Below are 26,088 nucleotides of genomic sequence, written 5' to 3'. Positions count from 1 at the left end.
ATTCGGATTCTGTAGAGTTCCCGGCTACGGGGCTGCACAGTTGCACGCATAATTGGCTATTGGTGGTCACTAACAGTTTGTAGCAGAGTGGTGGAATCTGGGGAGAGCTGAGGGGAGTGTGGGGAGACTAAAATGCGATTGTGTAGATGGGTCCTTTGTGGTTAGTACACTCTGGATGACTGACAGACCAGAGATACAACATGGTAACAAGCTGTTTTCCATCCCAACGAACCTGCACGGCCCAATGGCGTACATGTGACCAATTAACCAACATCTTTCGAATGTGGGAGGAAACCAGAGCACCTGGAGGAAACCCACGTAGTCATGGGGAGAGCATACAAACTTCTTACAGGCAGAGGAGGAAATGAACCCAGATTCCTGGTGCTGTAAATGTGTTTCACCAACTGATACACTATCTGAGTTTCCAACGAATTAGGGAAAGTGCCAGTAAGGTCTTTGTTGGATTGGAAATCAGTACCCGAGGCATTTGAAGTGCTGAGCATGATCATTCTTCAAAGGGACCTGGGATCGTGACACTGGGAGCTGGCATGAGTGTCCCTACCATCTGCTAAGCAACTTATTGATAGGAATGGATACAAGGAAGAGTTCAAAACCAAACAAGAGTTTATCAATAAACTCTTGATAAAGTTTATCAATAATCTTTATTGAAGTCATATATGGGGACACTGAAAACATTTTACAACACTTCAGAGGCTGTTTCTGTTTAGGATTTTGTATCACTGCCAAATAAATGCCGCTGTTAATGTTGTGATGAGTTCCTGATGACATCTCATCTGAAGAGAAATGTATTTCAAAGCTGCAGGAGTGACAGTGGACAGAGTACGTAATTGGGGCCAGTCACTGATCAGATAATTTCCTTGCTGTTTGTAATTGAAATGTAAAATGACAATCTATATTTGCTCCTTCATTGAATTCACAACAAGGAAGATGAAATTCAATATTCACAAAATATGGCCTGGAGATTAGAATGCTCAATTAATCAGTGCTTATGGCTTCTAATCTAAGAAAACATTTATGTGAAGAATGTGTGTATTTCTGCCATTAATTAACCTTGCCCCAATTACCCTCGGTGGAGCTGAGCCATTTTTACGGACTGCTGTATGCCTTCTGGTGAAGATACTCCCTACAGTTAGACAGGGAACCACAATATTAAACAGTGATGCTGAAGAAATGGCAATATATTTCCAGTGCAGAATGCTGTGTGACTTGGAAGGGGCATTACTGATGCTCAGTTCTACCTGGTAAAGTGGATTTTGGGAGATAGAGCCATAAGATAATACAACATTGAACAGGCCCTTCAGCCCATCAAGTCTGCACTGACTGTTAATCATCCATATGCACTAATCTTACATTAAACACTGCCAGAGCACGGCCAGGTGAAACTTAGAAGAGCACCCTCTCAGATTCCACCTTGTTTGTGCTGTTCATACATTCTATTGTATTTATTTATTTTACAGTAAATGCCCGCAGGAAAAGGAGTCTCAGGGTATTATATGGTGACATATATGTATTCCGACAATAAATTTATGTTGACTTTGACATTGACCAAGGTAGTCTCTAACCTGGTGAGATGAGCATCAGCTTCTCAAGCTTCCAGTAACTGCACCCTTTCCCCCACTTTTCCTCTCTCTTACTGACCCCCATCAACTGCACCCTCTGCCCATCACCCACAAACTCCTCCCACTAGTTTACCTCCCTACCTCCCTCCTTTTATTCCATGTTCCACTATCCTCTCCTAACAGATTCCATCATCTTCAGCCCTTTGTCACTACGTCCTATCACCCCCCCCCCACCAACTTTTGATATCATACCCTCAATCATTTACCTATCAAAATTCTCACCTGGACCCACCTATCACCTACTAGATCTTGTTCCACCCAATTGGTCCAGCTTTCTGTGTTGACTGTCTTCCCCCTTTCTTTCCAGTCTTGACCTGAGACGTTGACTGTTCATTACCCTCCATAGACGGTAAGTTCCTCCAGCACATTCTGTGTCGTGCCAACATCTGCCTCCAGATTCTACCACCCACCCACACACTAGAGACAATTTGCAGTGGCCAGATAATCTACCAGCCTGCATGCCATTGGGATGTGGGAAGAAACCCAAGCATCCATAGGAAACCCACATGGTCTGGAGTGGAGAACATGATAACTTCACACGGGCGGCATTGAACCTGCGTTACTCTCAGTGGCAGTGTGCAGTCATTCATGTTATAGAAAGCACTCATTGTACTCGTGAGGCGCTGCAGAATGTGAGTATTTACCGTTGGGGGGAGGCTTCCTTGCAAGCAATGTACAAACCCCATTTCCAGAAAAGTTGGGATATTTTCCAAAATGCAATAAAAACAAAAATCTGTGATATGTTAATTCACGTGAACCTTTATTTAACTGACAAAAGTACAAAGAAAAGATTTTCAATAGTTTTACTGACCAACTTAATTGTATTTTGTAAATATACACACATTTAGAATTTGATGGCTGCAACACACTCAACAAAAGTTGGGACAGAGGCATGTTTACCATTGTGTTACATCACCTTTCCTTTTAATAACACTTGTTAATCGCTTTGGAACTGAGGATACTTATTGTAGTAGATTTGCAATTGAAAATTTTGTCCATTCTTGCTTGATATAAGACTTCAGCTGCTCAACAGTCCGTGGTCTCCGTTGTCTGATTCTCCTCTTCATGATGTGCCATACATTTTCAATAGGAGATAGATCTGGACTGGCAGCAGGCCAGTCAAGCACACGCACTCTGTGTCTACAAAGCCACGCTGTTGTAGCCCGTGCAGAATGTGGTCTGGCATTGTCCTGCTGAAATAAGCATGGACGTCCCGGGAAGAGACGTCGCCTTGATGGCAACATATGTCTCTCTAAAATCCTAATAAACGCCTCAGAGTCAATGGTACCTTCACATACATGCAACTCACCCATGCCATGGGCACTGATGCACCCCCATACCATCACAGATGCTGGCTTTTGCACCTTTCTTTTTTTTATTAGTTTTTTTATTAGTTTTTCAAAACATTTTACAAATTAAAAACCCCAAATCCCAATGAGGAACATTAATACAGTGCAAAATTAAGCATACAATAACAATATGCTACAAAGGAAGAGAATTAGCAAAAAAGCACCTAAATTAAAGACAAGTAAGCTTAGTATCCTCCCCAAGCCCCTCAACACAAGAAAAAAACAACAACTCCAGACCAACCACCACACAGTATAAAGAGTATAAGTCAGGACAGTCAAACTCCCAGACTGTGAATACATTTAGCAACAGAGGATAATAATGCCTACTACCAGAAAAAAAAGGGAGCTGAAAGCAAGGGACCGAAAAGACGAAGAAAAAAAAACAAAACCCCTAGTCAAGAGGAAGGTTATGAAAGTACTCGATAAAAGGTCCCCAGACCTTATGGAACTTTAGATCTGAATTAAGAACTGAATAATGAATTTTTTCGAGGTCCAAGCAGGCCATAATGTCGTTAAGCCATTGCGCATGAGTGGGCGGGGCAACATCTCTCCATCTAAGGAGGATCAAGCGTCTCGCCAGGAGAGAGGCAAAGGATAATATTCGGCATTTGGTCGGACCCAGACATAAATCTGTCTCGCCCCAAAAACCGAACAGAGCAATTAAGGGGTTTGGTTCTAGGCACTGATTCAGAATACACGATAACGTAGTGAAGACATCTTTCCAGAATTTCTCCAAACTAGGACAGAACCAGTACATATGGATGGGAGAGGCCACGCCCCTCTTGCATTTATCACAGAGTGGACTAATGCTAGGGTAGAATCGAGATAGTTTAGATTTAGACGTATGGGCTCTATGAACAATCTTAAACTGTAAGAGGCAATGGCGAGCACAGAGAGAGGTTGAGTTAACCGATTTGAGAACTGAGTCCCAGCTCTCCTCGGATAAGGAGATATTTAAATCCTGCTCCCAGGCCATTTTAATTTTATCCACAGGGGCCCGTCGTAAGGCTGCTAATTTATCTCAGATAATTGATATTAAACCTTTACCTAGTGGGTTAATGGAAAGAAATAGGTCCATAGCATTTTTTGCAGGCATTTCAGGAAAGTTAGAAATTAAAGGAGCAATAAAGTGTCGGATTTGGAGATATCTGAAAAAGTGAGCGTTAGGCAGGTTGAACTTAACAGAGAGCTGCTGAAAAGAGGCGAAGCGATTATCAATGAAAAGATCTTCAAAATGTCTAATGCCCTTCCTATACCAAACATGGAATGCTGAATCGTACGTAGTAGGTAAAAAAAGGTGATTATGTGCGACAGGGCTGGAAACGGAGAACCCCTGGAAGCCATAGCATTTCCTGAACTGAGCCCATATATGCAAAGTGTGTCTAACGAGAGGATTAGCTATTGATCTGGGCAGACTACTAGGGAGTGCAGAGCCAAGAAGTGCAGAGATAGATAATTCTTTAGTGGAGCTCAACTCCATTGCCACCCAGTTAGGGCACTCAGGTTGGCCGTGGAAGAAAGACCAAAAGGTAGCACAATGTATATTAGCTGCCCAATAATATAAACGAAAGTTAGGTAAAGCCATGCCACCCTCTTTTTTAGATTTTTGGAGATGTATTTTATTAATTCTAGAACGCTTATTCTGCCACAAATATGACAAAATAACAGAGTCTAAGGAATCAAAAAAAGATTTAGGAATAAAAATTGGGATAGATTGAAATAAGTATAAAAATTTGGGGAGAACATACATTTTAACAACATTAATACGACCTACCAAAGACATAGATAGAGGTGACCATTGTACCATATTCTGTTTTATAGCATATGAAAGATTGGCAAAGTTTTCACGAAAGAGATCTTTAAACTTCCTTGTGACTGTAATTCCAAGATAAGTAAATTGATTATGGACTACTTTAAAAGGGAGATCACGAAATGTTAGTTCTTGTGCTTCTTTATTAATTGGGAAAAGTTCACTCTTATGTAAATTAAGTTTATAGCCAGAGATCTGGCTAAACTGGTCAAGAAGTGAAAACATTAGAGGTAAGGACGTAGACGGATTTGAGAGAAAAAGTAATAAGTCATCAGCATAGAGAGAAACTTTATGCTCAACACCCCCTCTCCAAATCCCGGTCAATTCAGGACAATTTCGAAATGTTATCGCCAGGGCTTTTACACCTTTCGCTGATAACAATCAGGATGGTCGTTTTCATCTTTGGCACGGAGAACTCGACGCCCATTTTTTCCAAAAACTAGCTGAAATGTGGACTCATCTGACCACAGCACACGCTTCCACAGTCCTTCGGTCCATCTGAGATGAGCTCGGGCCCAGAGAACTCGCCGGCGTTTCTGCATAGAGTAGATGTATGGCTTCCTCCTTGCGTAATACAGTTTCAGGTTGCATTTCCGGATGCAGCGATGGACTGTGTTAAGTGACAATGGTTTTCCGAAGTACTCCCGAGCCCAGGTGGCTATAATTGTCACAGTAGCATGACGGTTTCTTAGGCAGTGCCGCCTGAGGGCTAGAAGATCACGCGCATTCAACAGTGGTTTCCGACCTTGCCCTTTATGCACTGAGATGTCTCTGAATTCTCTGAATCTTTTCACAATATTATGTACTGTAGATGTTGAAAGACCTAAATTCTCTGCAATCTTGCGTTGGGAAATGTTCCTTTTGAACTGACTAACAATTCTCTCATGAATTTTGACACAAAGGGGTGAGCCACGACCCATCCTTGCTTGCAAAGACTGAGCCTTTGATGGACGCTACTTTTATACCCAGTCATGATACCTCACCTGCTACCAATTAGCCTGCTTAATGTGGAGTCTTCCAAACCGGTGTGACTTGAATATTCTGTGCACTTTTCAATCTTATTTTAACTCTGTCCCAACTTCTGTTGAGTGTGTTGCAGCCATCAAATTCTAAATTTGTGTATATTCACAAAATACAATTAAGTTGGTCAGTAAAACTTCTGAAAATCTTTTCTTTGTACTTTTGTCAGTTAAATAAAGGTTCACGTGAATTAACATATCACAGATTTTTGTTTTTATTGCATTTTGGAAAATATCCCAACTTTTCTGGAAATGGGGTTTGTAGATTCCTCCTGAATGGTGAAGAGCAGGGTTTTCCAACCTGGGGCCCACCAACCCCTTGTTCCATGGCATAAAAGAAGTTGGGAATCCCTGGTGTAGGTGGAAAGAATTCACACAGAGTCCAGCATTTACTATCAGAACAAGCTTTCTCTATATTACACATTTACATCAATAGGGGAGTCACTCGTCCTAGTACGAATGCTCCCTGATCCAAAGTTTTCATAATTCCTATTATATTATTTCTTATCTACTTTTCTCCCCAACTAGCCGTGTTTACATAGAATGAGGTAACTCTTTGGCGTGCCAAGCTTCAGCACTTATATTCTATGTGAGTTGTGTACAGTCTTGCTTTTATCTTATACAGTATGTACAAGGGCAAGATTCCCTCCTGGAGATTATTGAGGCCGTTACTAGGCTGCCAATCAGAAGTGAGCTTGCTATAGTTTACTTTAGTCTACAGATTGTGGCTCGAGGTAGTTGGGCCTCTGACAGACTTTCGTGCCCTTCTATCTCTCTGCTTTATTTCCCTCCCCTATCTCCCTCTGCTCTGCACCAAGAATTCATTATTCCCTGCTACAATGACTCTTTAAAGATTAGATTTTTATGGCCTGAAAACATAGAATAAAATGCATTGTTTGTGTCAATGGTCAACTCAGTCTAAGGATGCACGAGGGTCAATCTGCAAGAATCACCATGCTTCCAGTGTAGCAAGCCCACAGCTTACTAACTCTAACCCGCATGCTTTTGGAATGTGGGAGGGCACTGGAACACGTGCCCACAGAGGGAACATACACACTCTTTACGCGCAGCAGCAGGAATCAACCCTGATCAACGGCGTCGGGCCTTTGGAGCCCGGTTGGAGCCACACTCATCCAGCTGTCGCAGAGCAGGGCAGCTGCTGGCTGTGACGTTAACGGCGTAAGGGCCAAGCGCTCCCTGAAGGGCAGATGGCGACATGCATTCCACAACAAAGCTGCCCCGGCAAATTAAAAGCTGAACAGCAAGTTCTCCAGTTTAACTTGCTGTGCTGGAGTGGAGTTTGACTGTGACCGTAGTGAGATGGAGACCATCCAAACCTACACTCGCTGGCCGCTGCGTTAGGTAATCCCTGTACCTGATAAAGAGGCCACTGAGTGTATGTTCATGGTCTTCTGCTGCTGTAGCCCATCCACTTCCAGGTTCGACATATTGTGCAATGAGAGATGCTGTTCTGCACGCCAGTGTTGTAATGCCTGGTTATGTGAGTTACTGTCACCTTTCTGTCAGCTTAAGCCAGTCTAGCCATTCTGCTCTGATTTCTCTCACTAATAAATCATTGTAGCTCACAGAACTGCCACGCACTGTACGTCTGTTTTTTTGTTTCTCACACCTCCAGCAACCGCTGTGTGTGAAAATCCCAGATCAACCTTTTATGAGATACTCTAACCACTCTCTCTGCCAACAACAATCATTCCATGGCCAAAGCAAATAAGATCACATTTCTTCCCCATGTTGCCTTTTGACTGAACAGCAACAGAACCTCCTGACCGTGTCTGCATGCTTTTATGCGTTGAGCTGCTGCCACGTGATTGGCTGGTTAGATATTTGCATTAACGAGCAGGCGTACAGGTGGCCACTGAGTGCAATGTAATCTATAGTATATTTTATGTATTGCATAGTACTGCTGCCACAAAACAACAAATTTCATAACATATGTCAGTGATAATAAACTATTCTGAACATCCTGGCCATCAATGATCCTTGGTGTGATGGGCTGTTTGTTCAGGTGTTACAAGGCTTAAGGTCGTACAGCTAGTCACCCCTGCAAAAGTGATCTTCTGACCTGCTTCAGGAGCCATTATTTCTCCTGACTCGAGCTCCTACCTTCTTCCTGCATCACCACAATAATCAGATTCGGATTCATATTTACATTTACTTATCACATTACACGGAGACATACAGTGAGATGCATTGTTTACATTCAGACCAACACACCGAGGGATGTGCTAAGGGAATCCTCACTGGTATTGCCACAGGATATGGCACTAAGAAAAACATGCCTGCTACAGTACATAGTTTCCAGAGATTTGTATATATGCTGACAGACATGTTTTGAGTCCAGGGTGCTTTCCAGCATGAATATGATCTTCCTCATGGCATTTTTCCAGTGCTTCTATGGCTCTCATTTCCTTATAACTTGTTGTTGCAGACTTTGGAAGACTATAGAGAAGCTGGCAAACTATTAACTGCTTTTTAATAAACTTCACTTTCTCAATCTAATTATACACTCAATGAATGTATTCAGGGTGTTCCTTCTGCTGTTAGGTTGTTGTGACAGAGTAGAACGGGTGCCAAGAACGTACACAGACTCTATACACAGCTTTGAAACTGATGGTTTTAACATTACACTTTAATGCTCTTTTCAAAGCAAGGTCATTGAAAACCATTTAAAAGTATGTTCCGTGGCTCTTTATTGGGTACACCTGTACACCTGCTCGTTAACGCAAATATCTACCGTAATCGGCCAATCATGCGGTAGCAACTCAATGCGTAAAAGCATGCAGGCATGGTCAAGAGGTTCAGTTGTGTTTCTCACACAACTACCAGAGTTGTGCAAGTGGCAAGATCTCACTTTAAAGGCGCCAATTTTAGACTCCCTGTATTGGCCAGGCTTTCATTATAGCGGTGCTCATCTCCAGCAATAAGCTCACAGAAGAATGGGAAACCATTGTAGGAGAGGATAATCACCCCATAGTCAACCTTCGGGAGAGACTGGTCATAAACTATACACTCAGTGGCCACTTTATTAGACACACCTGTTCATTAATGCAGATATCTAATCAGCCAATCATGTGGCAGCAGCTCAATGTATAAAAGCATGCAAACATGGTCAAGAGGTTCAGCTGTTGTTCAAACCAAACATCAGAATAGTGAAAAAATGTGAACTGTGATTTTGACCATAGAATGATTGTTGGTGCCAGATGGGGTGGTATGAGTATCTCACAAACTGCTGACTACTGGGATTTCAATGCCCAACAGTCTCTAGAGTTTACAGAGAATGGTGTGAAAAACAAAAAAAACCTAGTGAGCGGTAGCTCTGTGGGTGAAAACACCTTCTAAATGAGAGAGGTCAGAGGAGAATGGCCAGTCTGGTTCAAGCTGACAGGAAGGCGACAGTAACTCGTGTAGTGTTACAACAGTGGTGTGCAGAAGAACATCTTTGACTGCACAGCATTGAAGAGGATGGCCTACAGCAGCAGAAGACCAGGAACTTAAAATAAGTGGCCACTTTATTAGGTACCTAATAAATTGGCCACTGGGTGTATATTTATGATTGGTTTATTTCGTCATATGTACATTGAAACATCAAAGGATGCAATGTTTGCATCAACGATCAACAGTTCGAGAATTTGTCCTCACTAACCCTAACCCATGCTTCTATAGGATGTGGGAGAAAACTGGAGCTCCCGGAGCCAAACCAGGCAGTCACTTATCAATAGAACATACACTGAGCATACAAGCTCCTTACAGACTGCAGTGGGAATTGAACCTGGGCCGCTGGTGCTACAAAGCATTAAGCTAACCGCTACACTACCACTCTGCCTTATGATATTTGGCATAAGATGACCAACTCAGCTGTGAATTTGAGCATCGCAAATCCCCAAACAACAGCAAGGAGACATGACCAGGTAATTTATTTTAATGATATTGATTGAAGGATTAAGTGTTTCCAGGAAATGTGAGGTAAATATTCTACTCTTCTTCACACTTTGCAAAGGAATATTTTTGTTACCCTCCTGGAAGGGAAGTGTGGCCTTGGCTTGACATCTCAACTGAAAGGTTGCACATCCAATGGCGCAAAGCATCCTCAGTGTGAAAGGTGCGCTGCAGAGTTTGAGGAAGTTACAGTGATCGCACAACTAAGTTCAGAGAAAACAGCATCAAGCTGCTGAAAATTCAAAATCACACTCCTGAGCACAGGAAATGCATACTTTCTCCTTGATCATTGTGAATTCTCTTACTCTTGAAATTGTGTCTCAGTTCTAGTCTTGGATACTCCAGCATTTGGGTCCTTATCAACTTCACCTAGGCCTCTCATCACAGCCAGCTGAGCTTGCAACCTTCTGTGGCTTTTACTGATCCTGTGTGTTGGAGCTTCCATACCAGACCGTAATGCAACCAGTTAGAATGTTCTCCACAGTTCCTCTGTAGAAATCGCCAGAGTCTTTGGTAGCATGACAGTCTCCTCAAACACCTAATGAAGTGCAGCTACTCGGCGAAATGGGGAGCATTTGTTAAACTGGGAAGGATTGTGTAAAGATGTGCTCATGGTCAGATCACCTAAGGCTTATATGCTGATGCAGCAGGTCGTCAAGGGAGCAAAGAACTCGTAATCTCCCAAACCACCTCATCATTGCCCCTTCCCCCTTATTTATCTCCCTGCATCACAATTAATCTGTAACACTTTATTCTGTATCCTGTTTAATTTTTTACGACCACAATATAATACATAATGAATGACTCTCCTAGCTGGCATGCAAACAAAGGATTTTCTGTTTTTCAGTACTCCTGACAATAGCAAATCAATACCAAAATATGCACTTGCCTTTATTACAGGAGGATTTGCATACAGGAATAAGGAAGTGTTATTGATCCCTCATAGAACCGTGGTGGGACAGTACCTACGAAAGGATGTGCTTGCCATTGAGGGAGTGTAAATGAACTTCATTAGATTGATTCCAGGAATGGCTGTACAAGGAGCAACCAAACACATTGGGAGAGTTTCACTCCAGAGTTTAGAAGAATGAGAGAAATACAAAATTTCTATAGGGTTTGATAGGCTTGAAGTTGGAGCAAGAGAAGTCTATAAGCAGAGGGCAGGGTTTCAGAATAAGGGGGAGGCTGTTTAGAATAGAGATAAGAAGAAATATCTTCAGTCAGAGTGGGATAAAGGTAGGCAATTTTCTCCTCTGGAAGGCTATGGAGGTTCAGTCGTGGACCATTCAAAATCAAGATGGATCAATTTTTGGATATGGAGAGAATGAAGAGAATTGGGTTAGTGGGGGAAAATATCTCTGAGACATGATCTTAACAAATAGCAGATCAGACCCAATGGCCTTTTCCTGCTCCTGTTCCTAACCTCCGTATGGTGACATCAAACTGACAAGTTACCGACAGAAGCCGAATCAATAAAACATGGAAACAGTTAGGCAGGATGAAAGACACTTGGAAATAAAGGTGTTCTGGAAACCAGCTGAAGGAGTTTGGCCTGGAATTTTGACAATTCCTTTTCTCCAACAGAGGCTGAATGACCTGCTGAGTCCTTCTAGCAAGTTTTTGTTAAAGTGAAACTGTAATTGCTGTCATTAATATCCAGTCCACCAAGTGCGTGCACACTGATATCATCAGTGCAATTGTTTTGCTCCCTGCCTAACCAAGCTACCCATTGTTTCTGTGAGCTAGCAGAGCACAGAATATTCCTCTGCCTTATCATAATGTCTCATCCCAACTGACTCCAAAACATTGGAAAACCCAAGGCTCTAAATGTTGGGTTCTGATTTTTGGCCATCGCAATCTTATAAGATGATATCATTGTGGTTGGACTTATGAGTAACTGTTTTCATGATATCTTAATTTAAAATTGTCAGCTAAAGATTGGCAAGACCAAATTTTTTTAGCATAATCATTTCCCCGCGGCACTTACTCAAATGTACTCAAACTAAGTTAAACTGAGTCCAAAATACCTTCAAAACTCTGTTTCATTCCAATTGTTTACTTCACACTATTGCACAAATCTAGCTTCTACCCCACAAACAACTAAAGTATCAAGAATAGAACATCTTTTGTTCCCACTGATAAGTTAAGGAGAGGGTGCACAAGCATTTGTCCTTGAAGTCTGCATGCTTGTTCACTGAGTGATTTGGTGCATACTTATTTGTTTGTTTGTTTGTTTATTTATTTATTTGGAGATACAGTATGGTTCAATGAGTTGCACATCTCAGCCACACACCAATTTAACACTGGTATAATCACAAGACAATTTACAATAACCAATTAACCTACTAATGGTAAATCTTTGGAATGTGGGAGGAAACCAGGTCGCCCGGAGGAAACCCAAGCAATCACAGAAAGGGTATACAAACTTCTTGAAGGCAGCCAAGGTATATGAGGAAAAGAGAAAGCAGTTGGAGGGTCAGGCAGCATTGATTGAGGGACACGGTCAGTTCCAGGTCAGCTCCCATCAGTTGTCCATTGCCCTCTACAGACCCTCTGAGTTCACCTAGTACTTTTGTGTGTTGCTCCAGATTCCAGCATCTATAGACTCTGGTGTCTCCAAGAGGTAACTATTGTGCAAAAGTCTTAGGCATATATATTTGTATTTGTTAAGGTGGAGCGAGGAGCGAGTTTGTAAATCCTGTGGGAGCAAAGAATGTTTTCCTCCTTCTGCAAATGGATCCTGAATTTCCTCACTTGTTGTGTCCTAAGCTCCCTCCTTTACTCTCTGTATACCCATGACTTTGTCACCACCCACAGCTCCAATCTGTTAATTAAATTTGCTGATAACACTACATTAATTGGCCTAATCTCAAATAATAATGAGGCAGCCTACAGTGAAGAAGTCATCTCTCTGACACAGTGGTGTCAAGAAAACAACCTCTCCCTCAATGATGCAAAGACAAAGGAGCTGATTGTGGAATACAGGAGGAATGGAGACAGGCTAACCCCTATTGACATTAATAGCCCTGGGATTGAGAGGGTGAACAGTTTTAAATTCCTCGGCATACACATCACCGAGGACCTCATGTGGTCAGTACATACCGGCTGGGTGGCGATAAAGGCACAACAACACCTCTTTCACCTCAGACGGTTGAAGCAGTTTGGTATGGGCCCCCAAATCCTAAGAACTTTCTATAGTGTCTGGCTGGCTGCATCACTGCCGGGTATGGGAACTGTACCTCCCTCAATCGCAGGACTCTGCAGAGAGTGATGCGGACAGCCCAGTGCATCTGTAGATGTGAACTTCCCGCTATTCAGGACGTTTACAAAGACAGGTGTGTAAAAAGGGCCTGAAGGATGATTGGGGACCCGAGTCACCCCAACCACAAACTGTTCCAGCTGCTACCATCCGGGAAACGGTACCGCAGCATAAAAGCCAGGACCAACAGGCTCCGGGACAGCTTCTTCCACCAGGCCATCAGACTGATTAATTCACACTGATGCAACTGTATTTCTATGTTACATTGACTGTCCTGTTGTACATACTATTTACTATAAACTGCACATTGCACATTTAGAGAGAGGTGTAAGATTGTTACTCCTCATGTACTTGAAAGATGTAAATAATAAAGTCAATTCAATTCAATTCAGTCAGTTTGGATTAAGCATGTCCCCCACAATCTCCATCAGCACAGCTGCACATCAGAGCCGTGTGCTTAGCCTCTGCTTTACACCTATGACCGTGTGGCTAAGTACCCCTCCAAGTCTGACGATGGGGGCCATATCAAAGGTGGTGATGAAGCAGCATACAGGAGGGAGAATGAAAATTTGGCTGTGTGGTGTCGTAACAACCACCTCTCACTCAATGTCAGCAAGACCAAGGACCAAGTTCGTAGACTACAGGAGAGGGAAATCAGAAGCCCATGAGACCTCATCGGAGGAGCAGAGGTGGAGGGGGTCAGTAACTTTAAATTCCTGAGTGTTCATACCTCAGAAAACTTGTCCTGGACCCATCATATAAATATAATTCCAAAGGAAGCACAACAATGGCATCTGCAAAGATTCGGCACGACATCAAAAACCTTGACAATCGTCTATGGATGTGTGGTGGAGAGTGTACTGACCGGCTGCGTCACAGCCTGGTGTGGAAACACCAACGCTTTTGAATGGAAAATCCTGCAAAAGGGAGTGGTCTCAGCCCAGTACATCATGGGCAAAGCCTTCCCACACAGTGAGCACATCTGCATGCAACACTATTGTAAGAAAGCAGCATTCATTATCAAAGACCCTCACCACCCAGGCCATATTCTTTTCTATCTGCTGCCATTAGGCAGAAGGTATCAGGCACAACCATCAGGCTCTCACACAAAAGAGTATAACTACACTCATCTGTTGAGATGTTCCCACAAACATTTATCACACTTTAAGGACTCTTTATCTTGTTATTTCATGTTCCATTTATTTATTGTTGTTTATTTATGTTTGCATTTGCACAGCTTGTTGTCTTTTCTATGCCCCCACTTGATCTTCCATTGATCCTGTTTACAGTTACTATTCTACAGATTTGCTGAGTATGCCCGCAGGGAAAAGGATCTCAGAATGGCATGTGGTGATAGATATGTACTCTGATAATAAGATTTACTTTGAACTTAGAACTTTGGATGCTGTGAATGGTGAGTGTTGTGGGTGGGGTGTGGGACAGGTGGCAGAGAAGGAATTCCAGGGGCAAGAGGGTGGCACAGTGCAGACACACCCAATCCTGAGACACCAGTCAAGGTCATTTGATTCCAAACAACTGGTTTATTGATCGATACTGAATGTCTCTCTCGTGCTTCCTGCTCCCTCCCCTCTCCCTTCCCCTTTTCCCAACCATGATACCCCTCTCCCTGCCCCCTTCCCACTCTCAGTCCTCAATAGAGACCCCTATCAGAATCAGGTTTAGCATCACCCACATGTTTTCTTGTGGCAGCAGTACAGAGCAATACATAAAATTACTGCAGTACCAAAATCTTAGGCAGCCTAGCTGTATATATGTGCCTAAGGCTTTTGCACAGTACTTTATTGGGTTAGTTGGAAAACAAGAGTAGTCAGGATCTCGATGAAGAGCAGAGCAGGCTCCAGGGGTTCTCCGGTTGACTCCTGCTCCATTTATTTCTGTGGTCTCTTCTATCAAGGGACCATGCATAGGAATAAAAGCAAGGCTAGTTAAATGTAGTGGGAAGAAAGTCACCAACGCAATTATTGCAGTGGTGAAATTGCCAAGCATTGTTAGCGACACCACAGCAAAAGACTGTCACTTTCATCCGTCAGTGGAACAATAAATAATCCTTTAATTTGTAGGTATCTGACTGTAAATCAATAATGTTGACATATGTTGACTTACAGCTTTTTATTTATCAGTGAGCTAATGGAATGAAGAAAGGTGCTTTCCAAACTGAAGAGCCCATTCATAAAACCGAAGGAAAGAGGCAATAAACATTTTTAGACAGGGACACGGCAGACTGCAGAAGCAGGAAACTGGAGCAACAATCTGCTGGAATAACTCAGTGGGTCAGGCAGCATCTGGAGGTGGGAGGGGTGGGGAAAGAAGGAATTGTTGATGTTTTCCTTCCAAACATGAAAAACTTCAACAGCAATATTAGATTAGATCCGTTTGAGATGCTGTCAGATGTGCTGTCTAAGAAGCACTGCCTTGGTCTTTGTTTATGTGTAGTTTTTCTTTGATTCTAATGTGTTTAGAAACATAGAAACATAGAAAACCTACAGCACAATACAGGCCCTTCGGCCCACAAAGCTGTGCCGAACATGTCCCTACCTTAGAACTACCTAGGCTTACCCATAGCCCTCTATTTTACGAAGCTCCATGTAGCCATCCAGGAGTCTCTTAAGACCCTATCGTTTCTGCCTCCATCACTGCCGCCGGCAGCCCATTCCACACACTCACCACTCTCTGCGTAAAAAACCTACCCCTGACATCTCCGCTGTACCTACTTCCAAGCACCTTAAAACTGTGCCCTCTCGTGTTAGCCATTTCAGCCCTGGGAAAAAGCCTCTAATTATCCAATCGATCAATGCCTCTCATCATCTTCTACACCTCTATCAGGGCACCTCTCATCCTCTGTTGCTCCAAGAAGAAAAGGCCGAGTTCACTCAACCTATTCTCATAAGGCATGCTCCCCAATCCAGGCAACATCCTTGTAAATCTCCTCTGCACCCTTTCTGTGGCTTCCATATCCTTCCTGTAGAGAGGCGATCAGAACTGAGCACAGTGCCCCAAGTGGGGTCTGATCAGGGTCCTATATAGCTGCAACATTACCTCTCGGCTCCTAAACTCAATCCCACGATTTCTTTGTTCTGCTCTGACTGCTCTGAAAATGAAAATGAATCTCAGGGTAGTATATGGAGTGCCTCGATAGCATAGTGGTTAGCGCAATGCTATTACAGCTCGGGCTGCCGGATCTTGGAGTTCAATTCCAGTGCCATCTCTAAGGAGTTTGTACATTCTCCCTGTGCTCCAGTTTCCTCCCACAGTCCAAAGACCAGTTAGTAGGTGAATTAGTTGTTGTGAGTTGTCCTGTGATTAGGCTAGTGTTAAATAAGTGGTTTGCAGGGTGGGGTGGCTCACTGGGCTAGAAAGGACCTGTTCTATGCTGTATCTCTAAATAAATAAAATAAGATATGCTGATATTCACATACTTTGATGATAAATTTACTTTGAACTTTTAACTTTTGAACTTTGCACAATACACAAAACTTTTGAACTTTGCACAATACACAAAAAACCAGAAGTTGCCGAGACAAATAGTAAATTTAACATTTGAAACTCAATCTGGAACCATCTACAATATATCCCCTGTCGCAAATCTGCAACATATCCTGAACAATTTTATTTCCAAATGTCACATTAATCCTTCAGAATATTAGATTCACCCAAGTGGCTGTGCAAGTTGATTGGGTGGTTACAAAGGCTTAGGGTGTGTTGGTCTTTATTAGTTGGGGGACTGGATTCAAGAGCTGTGAGGTAATGGAAGTATGAGGTATGGAAGACCAGCAGTTGCCCAAGCTGCAAGTCTCCCCTCTCCACGCCACCGATGTTGTCCAAGGGAAGGGCAAGGGCCGATACAGTTTGGCACCAGTGTCGCCGCAGAGCAATGTTGTGGTTAAGTGCCTTGCTCAAGGACACACACACATCCTCAGCCAAGGCTCGAACTAGTGACCTTCAGATCACTAGACGAACGCCTTAACCACTTGGCCACGCGCCAACACGTTTCCATATACCACCTTGAGATTCATTTTCTTGCTGGCATTTACAGGAAAATAAAGAAATACAATAGAACCTACAAAGAAAAACTCTCCAAAAACAAAGACTGACAAATAACCAACATATAGATGTAAACAAATTGTGCAAAAGCATTTTAAAAAGACTAGGAAACATGAGTTGTAAAGAGCCCTTGAAAGAGAGTCTGTAGGTTGTAGAATCAGTTTAGAGTTGTGGTCAGTGTAATAGAGTTATGTTCACCTCGTGGGAAGTGTAGGGAAGCTTTTGAGAGGGTGCAGAGGAGACTCACCTGGATGCTGCTTGGATTAGGTAGCATTTCTTATGATGAAAAGTTGAGTGAATTCAATTCAATTTAATTCAATTGACTTTATTACTTACATCCTTCCATATATATGAGTAAAAATCTTTACGTTATGTCTCCATCTAAAAGTGCAATCTATACTTACCTGGCAGGGGAGAGACCGTGATCATGAAGGCGGTTCTCCCAGGACGAGGCTATCCCATTGCACTTCGGGTGTGCTGACGCCTGCGATGTCCCCAAATGCGGGATACTCGACTGCAAAATTTGTGGTAGTGGGGGACTGCGTTCGCGCTCTCCCCTGGAAAAAAAAAAGTGCAATCTATAGTAATTTACAATAAATAGCATGTACAACAGGACAATCAATATAACATAAAAGTACAATTGTATCAGTGTGAATTAATCAGTCCGGTGGCCTGGTGGAAGAAGCTGTCTCGGAGCCAGGTGGTCCTGGATTTTATGCTGTGGTACTATTTCCCAGATGGGAGCAGCTGGAACAGTTTGTGGTTGGGGTGACTCGGGTCCCCAATCATCCTTCAGGCCCTTTTTACACACCTGTCTTTGTAAATGTCCTGAATAGCAGGAAGTTCACATCTACAGATGCGCTGGGCTGTCTGCACCACTCTCTGCAGAGTCCTGCGACTGAGGGAAGTACAGTTCCCATACCCGGCAGTGATGCAGCCCACAAAGATTCTCTCAACTGTACCCCTGCAGAAAGTTCCTAGGAACTGGGGACTCATGCCGAACTTCTTCAACCGTCTGAACCGAACTTTCTCACCACACAGCCGGTATGTACAGATCACGTGAGATCCTCGGTGATGTGTATGCTGAGGAACTTAAAGCTGTTCACCCTCTCAACCCCAGATCCATTGATGTCAATAAGGGTTAGCCTGTCTCCATTCCTCCTGTAATCCACAACCAGCTCCTTTGTTTTTGCGACGTTGAGGCAGAGTTTGTTTTCTTGACACCACTGTGTCAGAGTGATGACTTCTTCTCTGTAGGCAGCCTCATTATTATTTAAAGAGATTGGGTTAATCAGTGTAGTGTCAATGGCACTGATTGCACTAGGCCTTTTCTCTTTGGAGTGAAGCAGGACGAGAACTGACCTGATAAAAGCATATTAAATGTTAAGAGGCATGGATAGGGTGGACGACTAGTGTCTTTTTCCCCAAGGAAGAAATAGTTAATACAAGAGAGCATAACTTTAAGGAAAAATGTCAAAGGGAGTTTTTCCTTCGGCAGAGAGTGGTAAATGTGTGCAATATTCTGCCGGGGTGGGGTGGTGACAGTGCTTGTTGATTCAAATAAATTAGGAACGTTTAAGAGACTCTTGTGGATGAAAGAAAATTGGAGAGTTATGTGTGAGGCAAGGCTTAGACTGACCTTCGAGTACCGTAGTTTAAAAGGTTGGCCCAACATCATGGACTGGATGACCTGTTCTGTTCTATGTTCCAAGCTCTATGTTTCAATACATTGAAAGCATTTTATTGCCAATTTGCATGGAACTTTGCACACATGGAATTAATTCTGTCATGGTCCAGTCCATGAAGTCCGCATTCTGGTTTACGGTCTGGTCCCCTGGACTCCGGACTCCGGGTCCTCTGGCTGTCCATTGTTTCAGTTAAGCTTAATCACAGGCACCTGATTCTCATATTGAGGCTGAAATATAAGTGGTCCTGGGTTCAAGTGTTGTTGCTGGTTTGTCTTGTCAGTATCCTGTCCTTGCCTCTGTGGGTAAGTCAGGCTGTTCTTGCCATTACCCTATGGTGGGATCTGTCCTTTCCTGTCTTTGCCTCCATTGGGTAAGTCAGACCATCTTTGCTGTTACCCTGAGGCTGGACTGTTCCCTTCATTCCCTCTGAAGCCTGTCCTGTAGCTCTGCCAGCAATCTTGCCTGTGTCCTCGCCTGTATCGCCGTCAAGTTCAGCTGCCGGAGTGAGACCGGAGCCTTGCCACACCAACAGAAGGAACTATCTACCTTTGAGCTTGGAACTGTCTACCTTTGTGTCCCTGTGTTTAGTGTCTGGGCCCTACATCCTGTTCCCAAGGAGGGGTCCTGACTCTGTGTAAAGCCCCGGCCCTATGTCCTGTCCCCAAGGAGGGGTCCTGACTCTGTGTTCCTGTGTTCCAGTCCAAGGCTCAGTGATCCTGTGCTCAAGTCCAAGGCTCCGAGAAGGTTCCAGTCCGTCCAAGTCGTAGCCTAGGCCCTGAGTCCTGGTCTCATCTAGGGCCTGTGTCTTGTCCAGTGTTTCTTCCCCACTCCCCTCGCTTTCTTGATACACCTAGTCCTCTCCCTAGTACTTCAGTGTCTGTGTCTTGCATTTGGGTCTGTTCCCAACACCCACCCTATGACAAGTTCACAGCCACAATAATTTTTCAACTAAATATTACAAGATGCTTTTACCATAGAATAATAGAGTAACGCGCCAAAAAGAGGCACTTTGAACCCAAATTGTGCACACTAACAAAGATATTTTCTTGAGGTAATCCCACTTGCCTGCTTTTGGTTCATAACCCTGTAAACCTCGTCTGTCCATGTGGCTGACTAAATCCCCATGGAACATTGTTGTTGTACTCACCTCAACAGCTCCTGCTGGTAGCTTCTTCCATATACACACTGTGTGGAAGAAGTTGCCTGCTCACCTTAAACCTTTGTTCCCTAGTTCTATACTTCCCCACCCTGAGGAAAGGACTGTGGTCATTTGCCTTATCTATGTTTCTCATGACTTTATAAATGTCAGTCTCCTATGCTCCAAGGGAAAAGGTCCCAGGATTATCAATGTATGTGGGTATCCCACTGTTGATGCTTTATCAGTTCAGAGGATTTGATGATGTGACGTTATATTGAGTAAATACAATATTGAATGAAGTACTTGGGTCCCACACCATCAGGTTCCCCCAGCACCTGGGCTATGCATGCTTCTCTCCACTACCACAGGGCAGGAGACACAGGAGCTTGAAGTCCCACACCAACAGGTTCAGGACTAGTTATTACCGAACAACCATCAGGCTCTGGAACCAATGTGGATAACTTCACTCACCACCACACTGAACTGATTCCACAAGCTATAAGCTCACTTTCAAAGGTTCTACAACGCATGATCTCAGTATTGTTTATTTATTTTATTTACACATTTTATCATCTTTTGCACATTGGCTGTTTGTCAGTCTCTGCTTATGTGTAATTTTTCATAAATCCTTTTGTATTGCTTTATTTTCCTGTAAATGTCCGTAAGAAAATGAATCACAAGGTAGTAAATGGTGGCATACACATACTTTGATAATAGATCGAATTTGACTTTCACTTTGAAGTAGTTAAAAGTCTATATAAGATTAATTTTATATAATAACTTGCGTGTCACTGTCATTCTTACCAATTTTGTATTTGATCTCTTTCACCTTCATCGCAGCGACCGCTGTCTGAGTAGACACAGTCAGAGAGGCTTTAGCGCTTCGAGGCTCCAGTGAAGCAGGGCTTCAGCGTGAGAAAGCAAAGAAAAGCTCTAGGTCAAGTTTTTTTTTCCTTCCCGTCTTTATATCTGCACAGTCAGGACCAATGGAGATGCCAGGCAGGAGAGTTCAAAGGTCTCCTGGCCAGAGGTGAGAAGGTAGGGAGACACCCGCTGTCCCTGATGGCTACAACAGTGAGATGTGTATCCAGCAGCAGCTTCTAGCAATCCATGTTAGAGCTGGAACCGGATGTACTCCAGATCATTCTGGAGGCTGGAGAGGTGTTAGACAGCACCACTATCTATGAAGGGGGTTGAAAGGAAAATAGGAATAATCAAATGGGATGAGTGTAAATGGGTCAGTTTTATCACCGTGGGCTATTTCCAAGGTGTACGATTGTATACCTATGAGTATTTACCTCCATAATTCACTTTCAATGAACCAGCAAATAACAAGCCTACAGTATAATAAGGGACTACTTTATGTTTTAGTAACATGTTGTTGAATGCGCTATTAGGCGTGTATTGATCTGTACGTGTGTGCCGAGTTCGGTTTCTGCCAGTAAAGAACCATGAAACTTAGCTCCCCTCTCCAGCATTTTTATTAATGGCATTGTTGTGTAACCAAGCCACATACACAACAAATTGGCGACGAGGTTAATGAACCTACATTGTATCGGAACGCCATGTTTCAATTGATAACGGTACTCGGAGGAAAAGCGCAAGGAATGAGCCAAGGAGCGGGAGAAGGAGGCAGAGCTAGGCCGCGAGTCTGAAAGGAAGCGGGAGCACAGCCGGGGTCCGGAACGTCGGGAGACCAAGAGACACAGTCAGAGCCACAGGACGTCCAGCCAAGACCACAGCCGGCGCTGACCCCCAGGGACTGAAGGTCTGCCTGCCCCATTAAGGACCACTTTCTGCAGGATATGCCCCCTTTTCATTGCTACCGTCAGAAAGGAAGTACAGGGGCCTGAAGGCACACACTTAGCAATTCAGAAACAATATTTTCCCCTCTGCCAGCCACACACACACACACACACACACACACACACACACACACACACACACACACACACACACACACACACACACACACACACACACACACACACACACACACACACACACACACACACACATATCCCTAGACGGAGTGTGCTCATGGCGCTAGCAAAAAGGACACATGAGTCAAAAAGGAAAATAAGGGGAGAATGGAGCTTAATTAACATAACAAAGATGGTGATGATTGGAACCATTACAGCATTTGATAATGGCATTGAAGACTGGGCAACTTACTTTGAAAGAGTGGAGCTATAGTGTGATGCTAATGATGTTAATGAAGAAAAGAAAGCATGCGTCTTACTCTGGCTACATCCAATCTACACCGGATAAATCCGTAACCGAAGCTTTTTCTCTTTGTTTTTATCCTTTGTCCACACTAAAATGGCAATTTTGTCCCCCGAAACTGGAGCTTTTCAGAAACGCTCTCCAAAGTGTGTATTTTTGAAAACGCCGGATTGGCCGGATCAGTGTGGACAGGGTAACCGGAGAAATCTGAAAACACTGTCAGACGGCAGCGCGCTATTTCATTGTTTTCTTGAACGCAACCTAACAATTTCAGAACAGACAACAAAGAGACTGAAGCCAGAAGAGTTAGAAATGTACTCACCAAATACTTTGACCCATAACTTACTGAATAAATAAGTATACTCACTTTGCCCTGTTTTCTGTCCTTGCTTGTATGAAGGTGGTTTACCTATTTATGCAAGTACTTCTCTGACAATAGATGTGTAACAGCCTAATGTAACATTGTATGAAAATACAAGATAATACTGATCCAGGCATGTTTTATATATTTAACAAGGTGCTTTATTAATGCAATAGAGCTAGTCAGTTTTTCAATGTTCATCGTCAGCCGGGTCAATCTGCCCATGAACTCCCTGTCGGTTGCCTCCGTACACTCCAGTATTTGTTTTTTTTAACTTTAAAGTTCTCCTGCACAAAAGCCAACAGCTGTCCTTCATTTTAAGTTTTTCTAGTCTGTAACTACACAAATGTGCACTTTTACGGCGAGGTTCAACACCAAAAATATCGCTTGTTTTCGGTAGATGTATCCTGCACATGCGCAGGAAGAGGAGATTTGCCGAAATCTCTGTTTCAATGTGGATAAAGATATTTTTAAAAATGCATAGTGTGGATGCCTATCGTTTTTACGCAAAACCAGTGTTTTCAAAATTATCTGGTCTAGTGTGGACGTAACCTCAGTGTTATAGGAGCAAAAACATATGGGCTGCTATGGAGTTTGTTAACCCTTGAAAATCCAGCTGACAGAACATTCAAGCAAATAGTAGACACTCTCCAACAGCATTTAAACCCCAAACCACTGGGCATTGCTGAATTCACAATCAGAATCAGAGCAAAAATGAAAGCATTTCTGAATTTTGTGCTGAATTGCGCAAATTATCAGGACATTGCCAATTTGGAGCTGGTCTATCGGACACATGGAGGGACGGATTAATGTGTGGCATGCACTGTGAAACCACAAAGAAGAAGCTTCTGTGTAAAAGAGACCTTGTATTTGAAGAAGCACTAAACATTGCAATATCAACGGAAACAGTGGCACGGGGTGCTTCTGAGATACAACAAAAATCTCTGGAATATACCACAAATAAAATGTCTGGACAGAAATGAAGGAAAGAAATGTTACTGTCATGGGAACAGATCACATGACCTGGATGACGGTTGGTTTAAAGACAAAGAATGCAGAAACTGTGGCAAAGAGAGCCACATTGGCAGAGCATGCAAAACTAGTCAACAGCAGAAAAGGGGGAAATACAGGGTAACAAGAAACCCCAGAAAAGAAAATACAACAAGGTACACAAAATGAAAGAAGGCAGTTCTGATGAAAACAACTCCAATGAAAGTGAATTGTCTTGTCTGCAACTTCACAGCGTGAAAGACGCAGATGATCGAAGAGTAATATGGATCACTCCACAAGTGGCGGACGTGAGACTGAAAATGGAGTTGGACGCGGGCTCAGCTTTAACAGTGATCTTTGTACATGACTACAAATGACTGTTTTCATACATACCTCTGAAACGAACTAAGTTTCTACTAAAGACTTACACAGGACAGAAAGTGTGTCCCGAAGGCAAAATTAAAGTGACAGTGACCTATGGAGATAACACACAGCAACTGAGCCTCTATGTACTGAAAAATGGAGGACCACCATTGCAGGGACGTGAATGGCTCTGGAAAATCCAGCTGGATTGGCACACCATCAAGGCACTAGATGTGTCAACAAAGGAGGGCAGCTCAGCGGGGAAGATGTCCGCAGCTCTCCTCTCACCCATTGTCGACTATTACAACAACGAGGAGGAGATAGACAGTGTCAACGATGAGGACGAACGCAGTATCCATGGCTGCAACACGGATGGAGATACAGAGGATGCAAGGGAGACAGATATTGCCAATAAGCAGGATGATGAAGACTACCTGGAAGTAAAAGAGCAGATGTACCAGGAAAAATTGACATCTCTCAAAAGACAGCTACAGCAGTTACAGGAAGGCACTTCGCAGGAGTTTCAGAAAAGGATGAAGAAACTAGATCAACAATACAGGGAAAGAATACAAAATGTAGAGCTTTGTCTGCAACTGGAGACAGAACAAGTGGAAAGGAATTATATTAAAGAGAAGAAAGCAGCAGTGAAGGAATTTGAAGATAAAAAGATTGATTTAGAAGAAAAGAAAAAGATGATTGAGAATGAGAGGCTAACAGTGGAACTCACAGGAGATTCTATGGAGGTAAAGCCAATAATGACTAGGAAACTAAGGAGAAGACCTAATGACCCTTATGTTGCCTTTATGGCATTTGTTTAGTTTATAATATTTTCGCTTTAGTAATTCGTTTGTTATCATTTTCTAGTTAAAGTTAAGATTGTTTAAAGTAAATTTGTTGTCTGTGATATATCGCGGCATGCGATGACGTCACACCCGGTTTCGCCGTGTCTTGTGGGAAAATACTGGTTTGGAGAAACGGGAAGGAGGGGGCTCACATGTGCAGGATCAGCGCGAGAAAAGTTTTCTTTCTACGCACTAGAAACATCAGTGAAGCAACGCCGTAAGTTCATGAGATAATCGATATGTTGAATTAAAAATGTTAACGCTGACTCTGTTAAAAGTAATGACGGTTGATAAGGTTTATGTTTTTGTTATTTAAAGAGTTGCGGATAGTTTGTGTTGAAGTGTATTTAAAGCAGTCAATGGCGTAGGTAGATTCTGACTATGTTGCACTTTAATGTAATGTAGTTGTTGCAGTTTTACTTTTGCAAGTATTTACGATGTAAATGTGATATCAAGAAGGAAACAAATACTGTATATATTTTGCATTGTTTTATCAACAGGTTTCACCATACGTTAATGTGGAAGAGTGAACAGTGAATGGTTAATCTTACTGCGATCCTGTCTTCATTGACTACGGTTTACCTCGGTGTTTAGTTCAGAGTTCTTTTACACCTGAATGAGAACACTACAACCCTGTTCCAACTACAGGCAAAAGATGAAAACCTGCACCTGCTCAGTTAAATTACTTGTTAACAGATGAACAGATAATGGAAGATCTGTGAACTCTCAATAAGCTTAAATCTCCGAAAAGACAAGCATCTCTGTCTTCTCCTGAGCATCTTTCCTGTGCTCCTGCTGAATCACCAGCACAAAGGTGTGAAGCACGAATAGAAGATGTAAGGTTATATTACGATAAGAGATGGTATCATAAAGGTCAGGCTAGCTATTCGGAATTTAAGGAGAATACGAAGATTGGCTGTGCAATTAGCTCACTTGGAACAAGTGAAATATGGGTAAGGAAGACAAGTGATAGCACAGAGATGCGTATATATCTAGGACAGCTGCACAGAGGAGTCTTCATTATACAGAGGCGATCTGCTGCCTAGATTTCTTAGCAGGTTGGAGGCGCACATCTTCTTAACTCCCTATGCTCAGAGGTCAACTTTTCATGACTTTTATATGGAAATCCGTATTAAATCAAACAGATTGACTGAAGAACACATTATTTGAAGACACTTTCCAATGCCATCTCAGTTTTGATGTTTGTACTTATTTTTAAGAATAACATTCACCTTTTCACGGATTTCACTTTGCTATCGCCTTTGTGGCTGAAACCTGCCAATTTGTGGATTGTTTAACTTATTCCAGACGATAGAGTGAAGACCTATTTGCTTCAGTGCTGGACAATCTAGAGAAGATCCCCCCCACCCCGAATCTTGAGTTA

General features: G+C 42.9%; 1 non-coding gene and 1 pseudogene across 1 annotated transcript; both read left to right on the top strand.

The window, feature by feature from the left end:
- Positions 1-17,492: 17,492 nt before the first annotated feature.
- LOC140732556 (U1 spliceosomal RNA) lies at positions 17,493-17,656 on the top strand. Its single transcript, XR_012100087.1, has one exon. It is a non-coding gene; the product is annotated as a U1 spliceosomal RNA (small nuclear RNA).
- Positions 17,657-24,128: 6,472 nt separating this feature from the next.
- Positions 24,129-25,750, top strand: LOC140731396 (sin3 histone deacetylase corepressor complex component SDS3-like; annotated as a pseudogene).
- Positions 25,751-26,088: the final 338 nt, after the last annotated feature.

This window comes from Hemitrygon akajei, chromosome 8 (genome assembly GCF_048418815.1).
Source record: "Hemitrygon akajei chromosome 8, sHemAka1.3, whole genome shotgun sequence".
Classification (NCBI taxonomy): domain Eukaryota; kingdom Metazoa; phylum Chordata; class Chondrichthyes; order Myliobatiformes; family Dasyatidae; genus Hemitrygon; species Hemitrygon akajei.
Note: the sequence above shows the minus strand (reverse complement) of the source record. Positions and strands in the feature narration are given on the sequence as shown.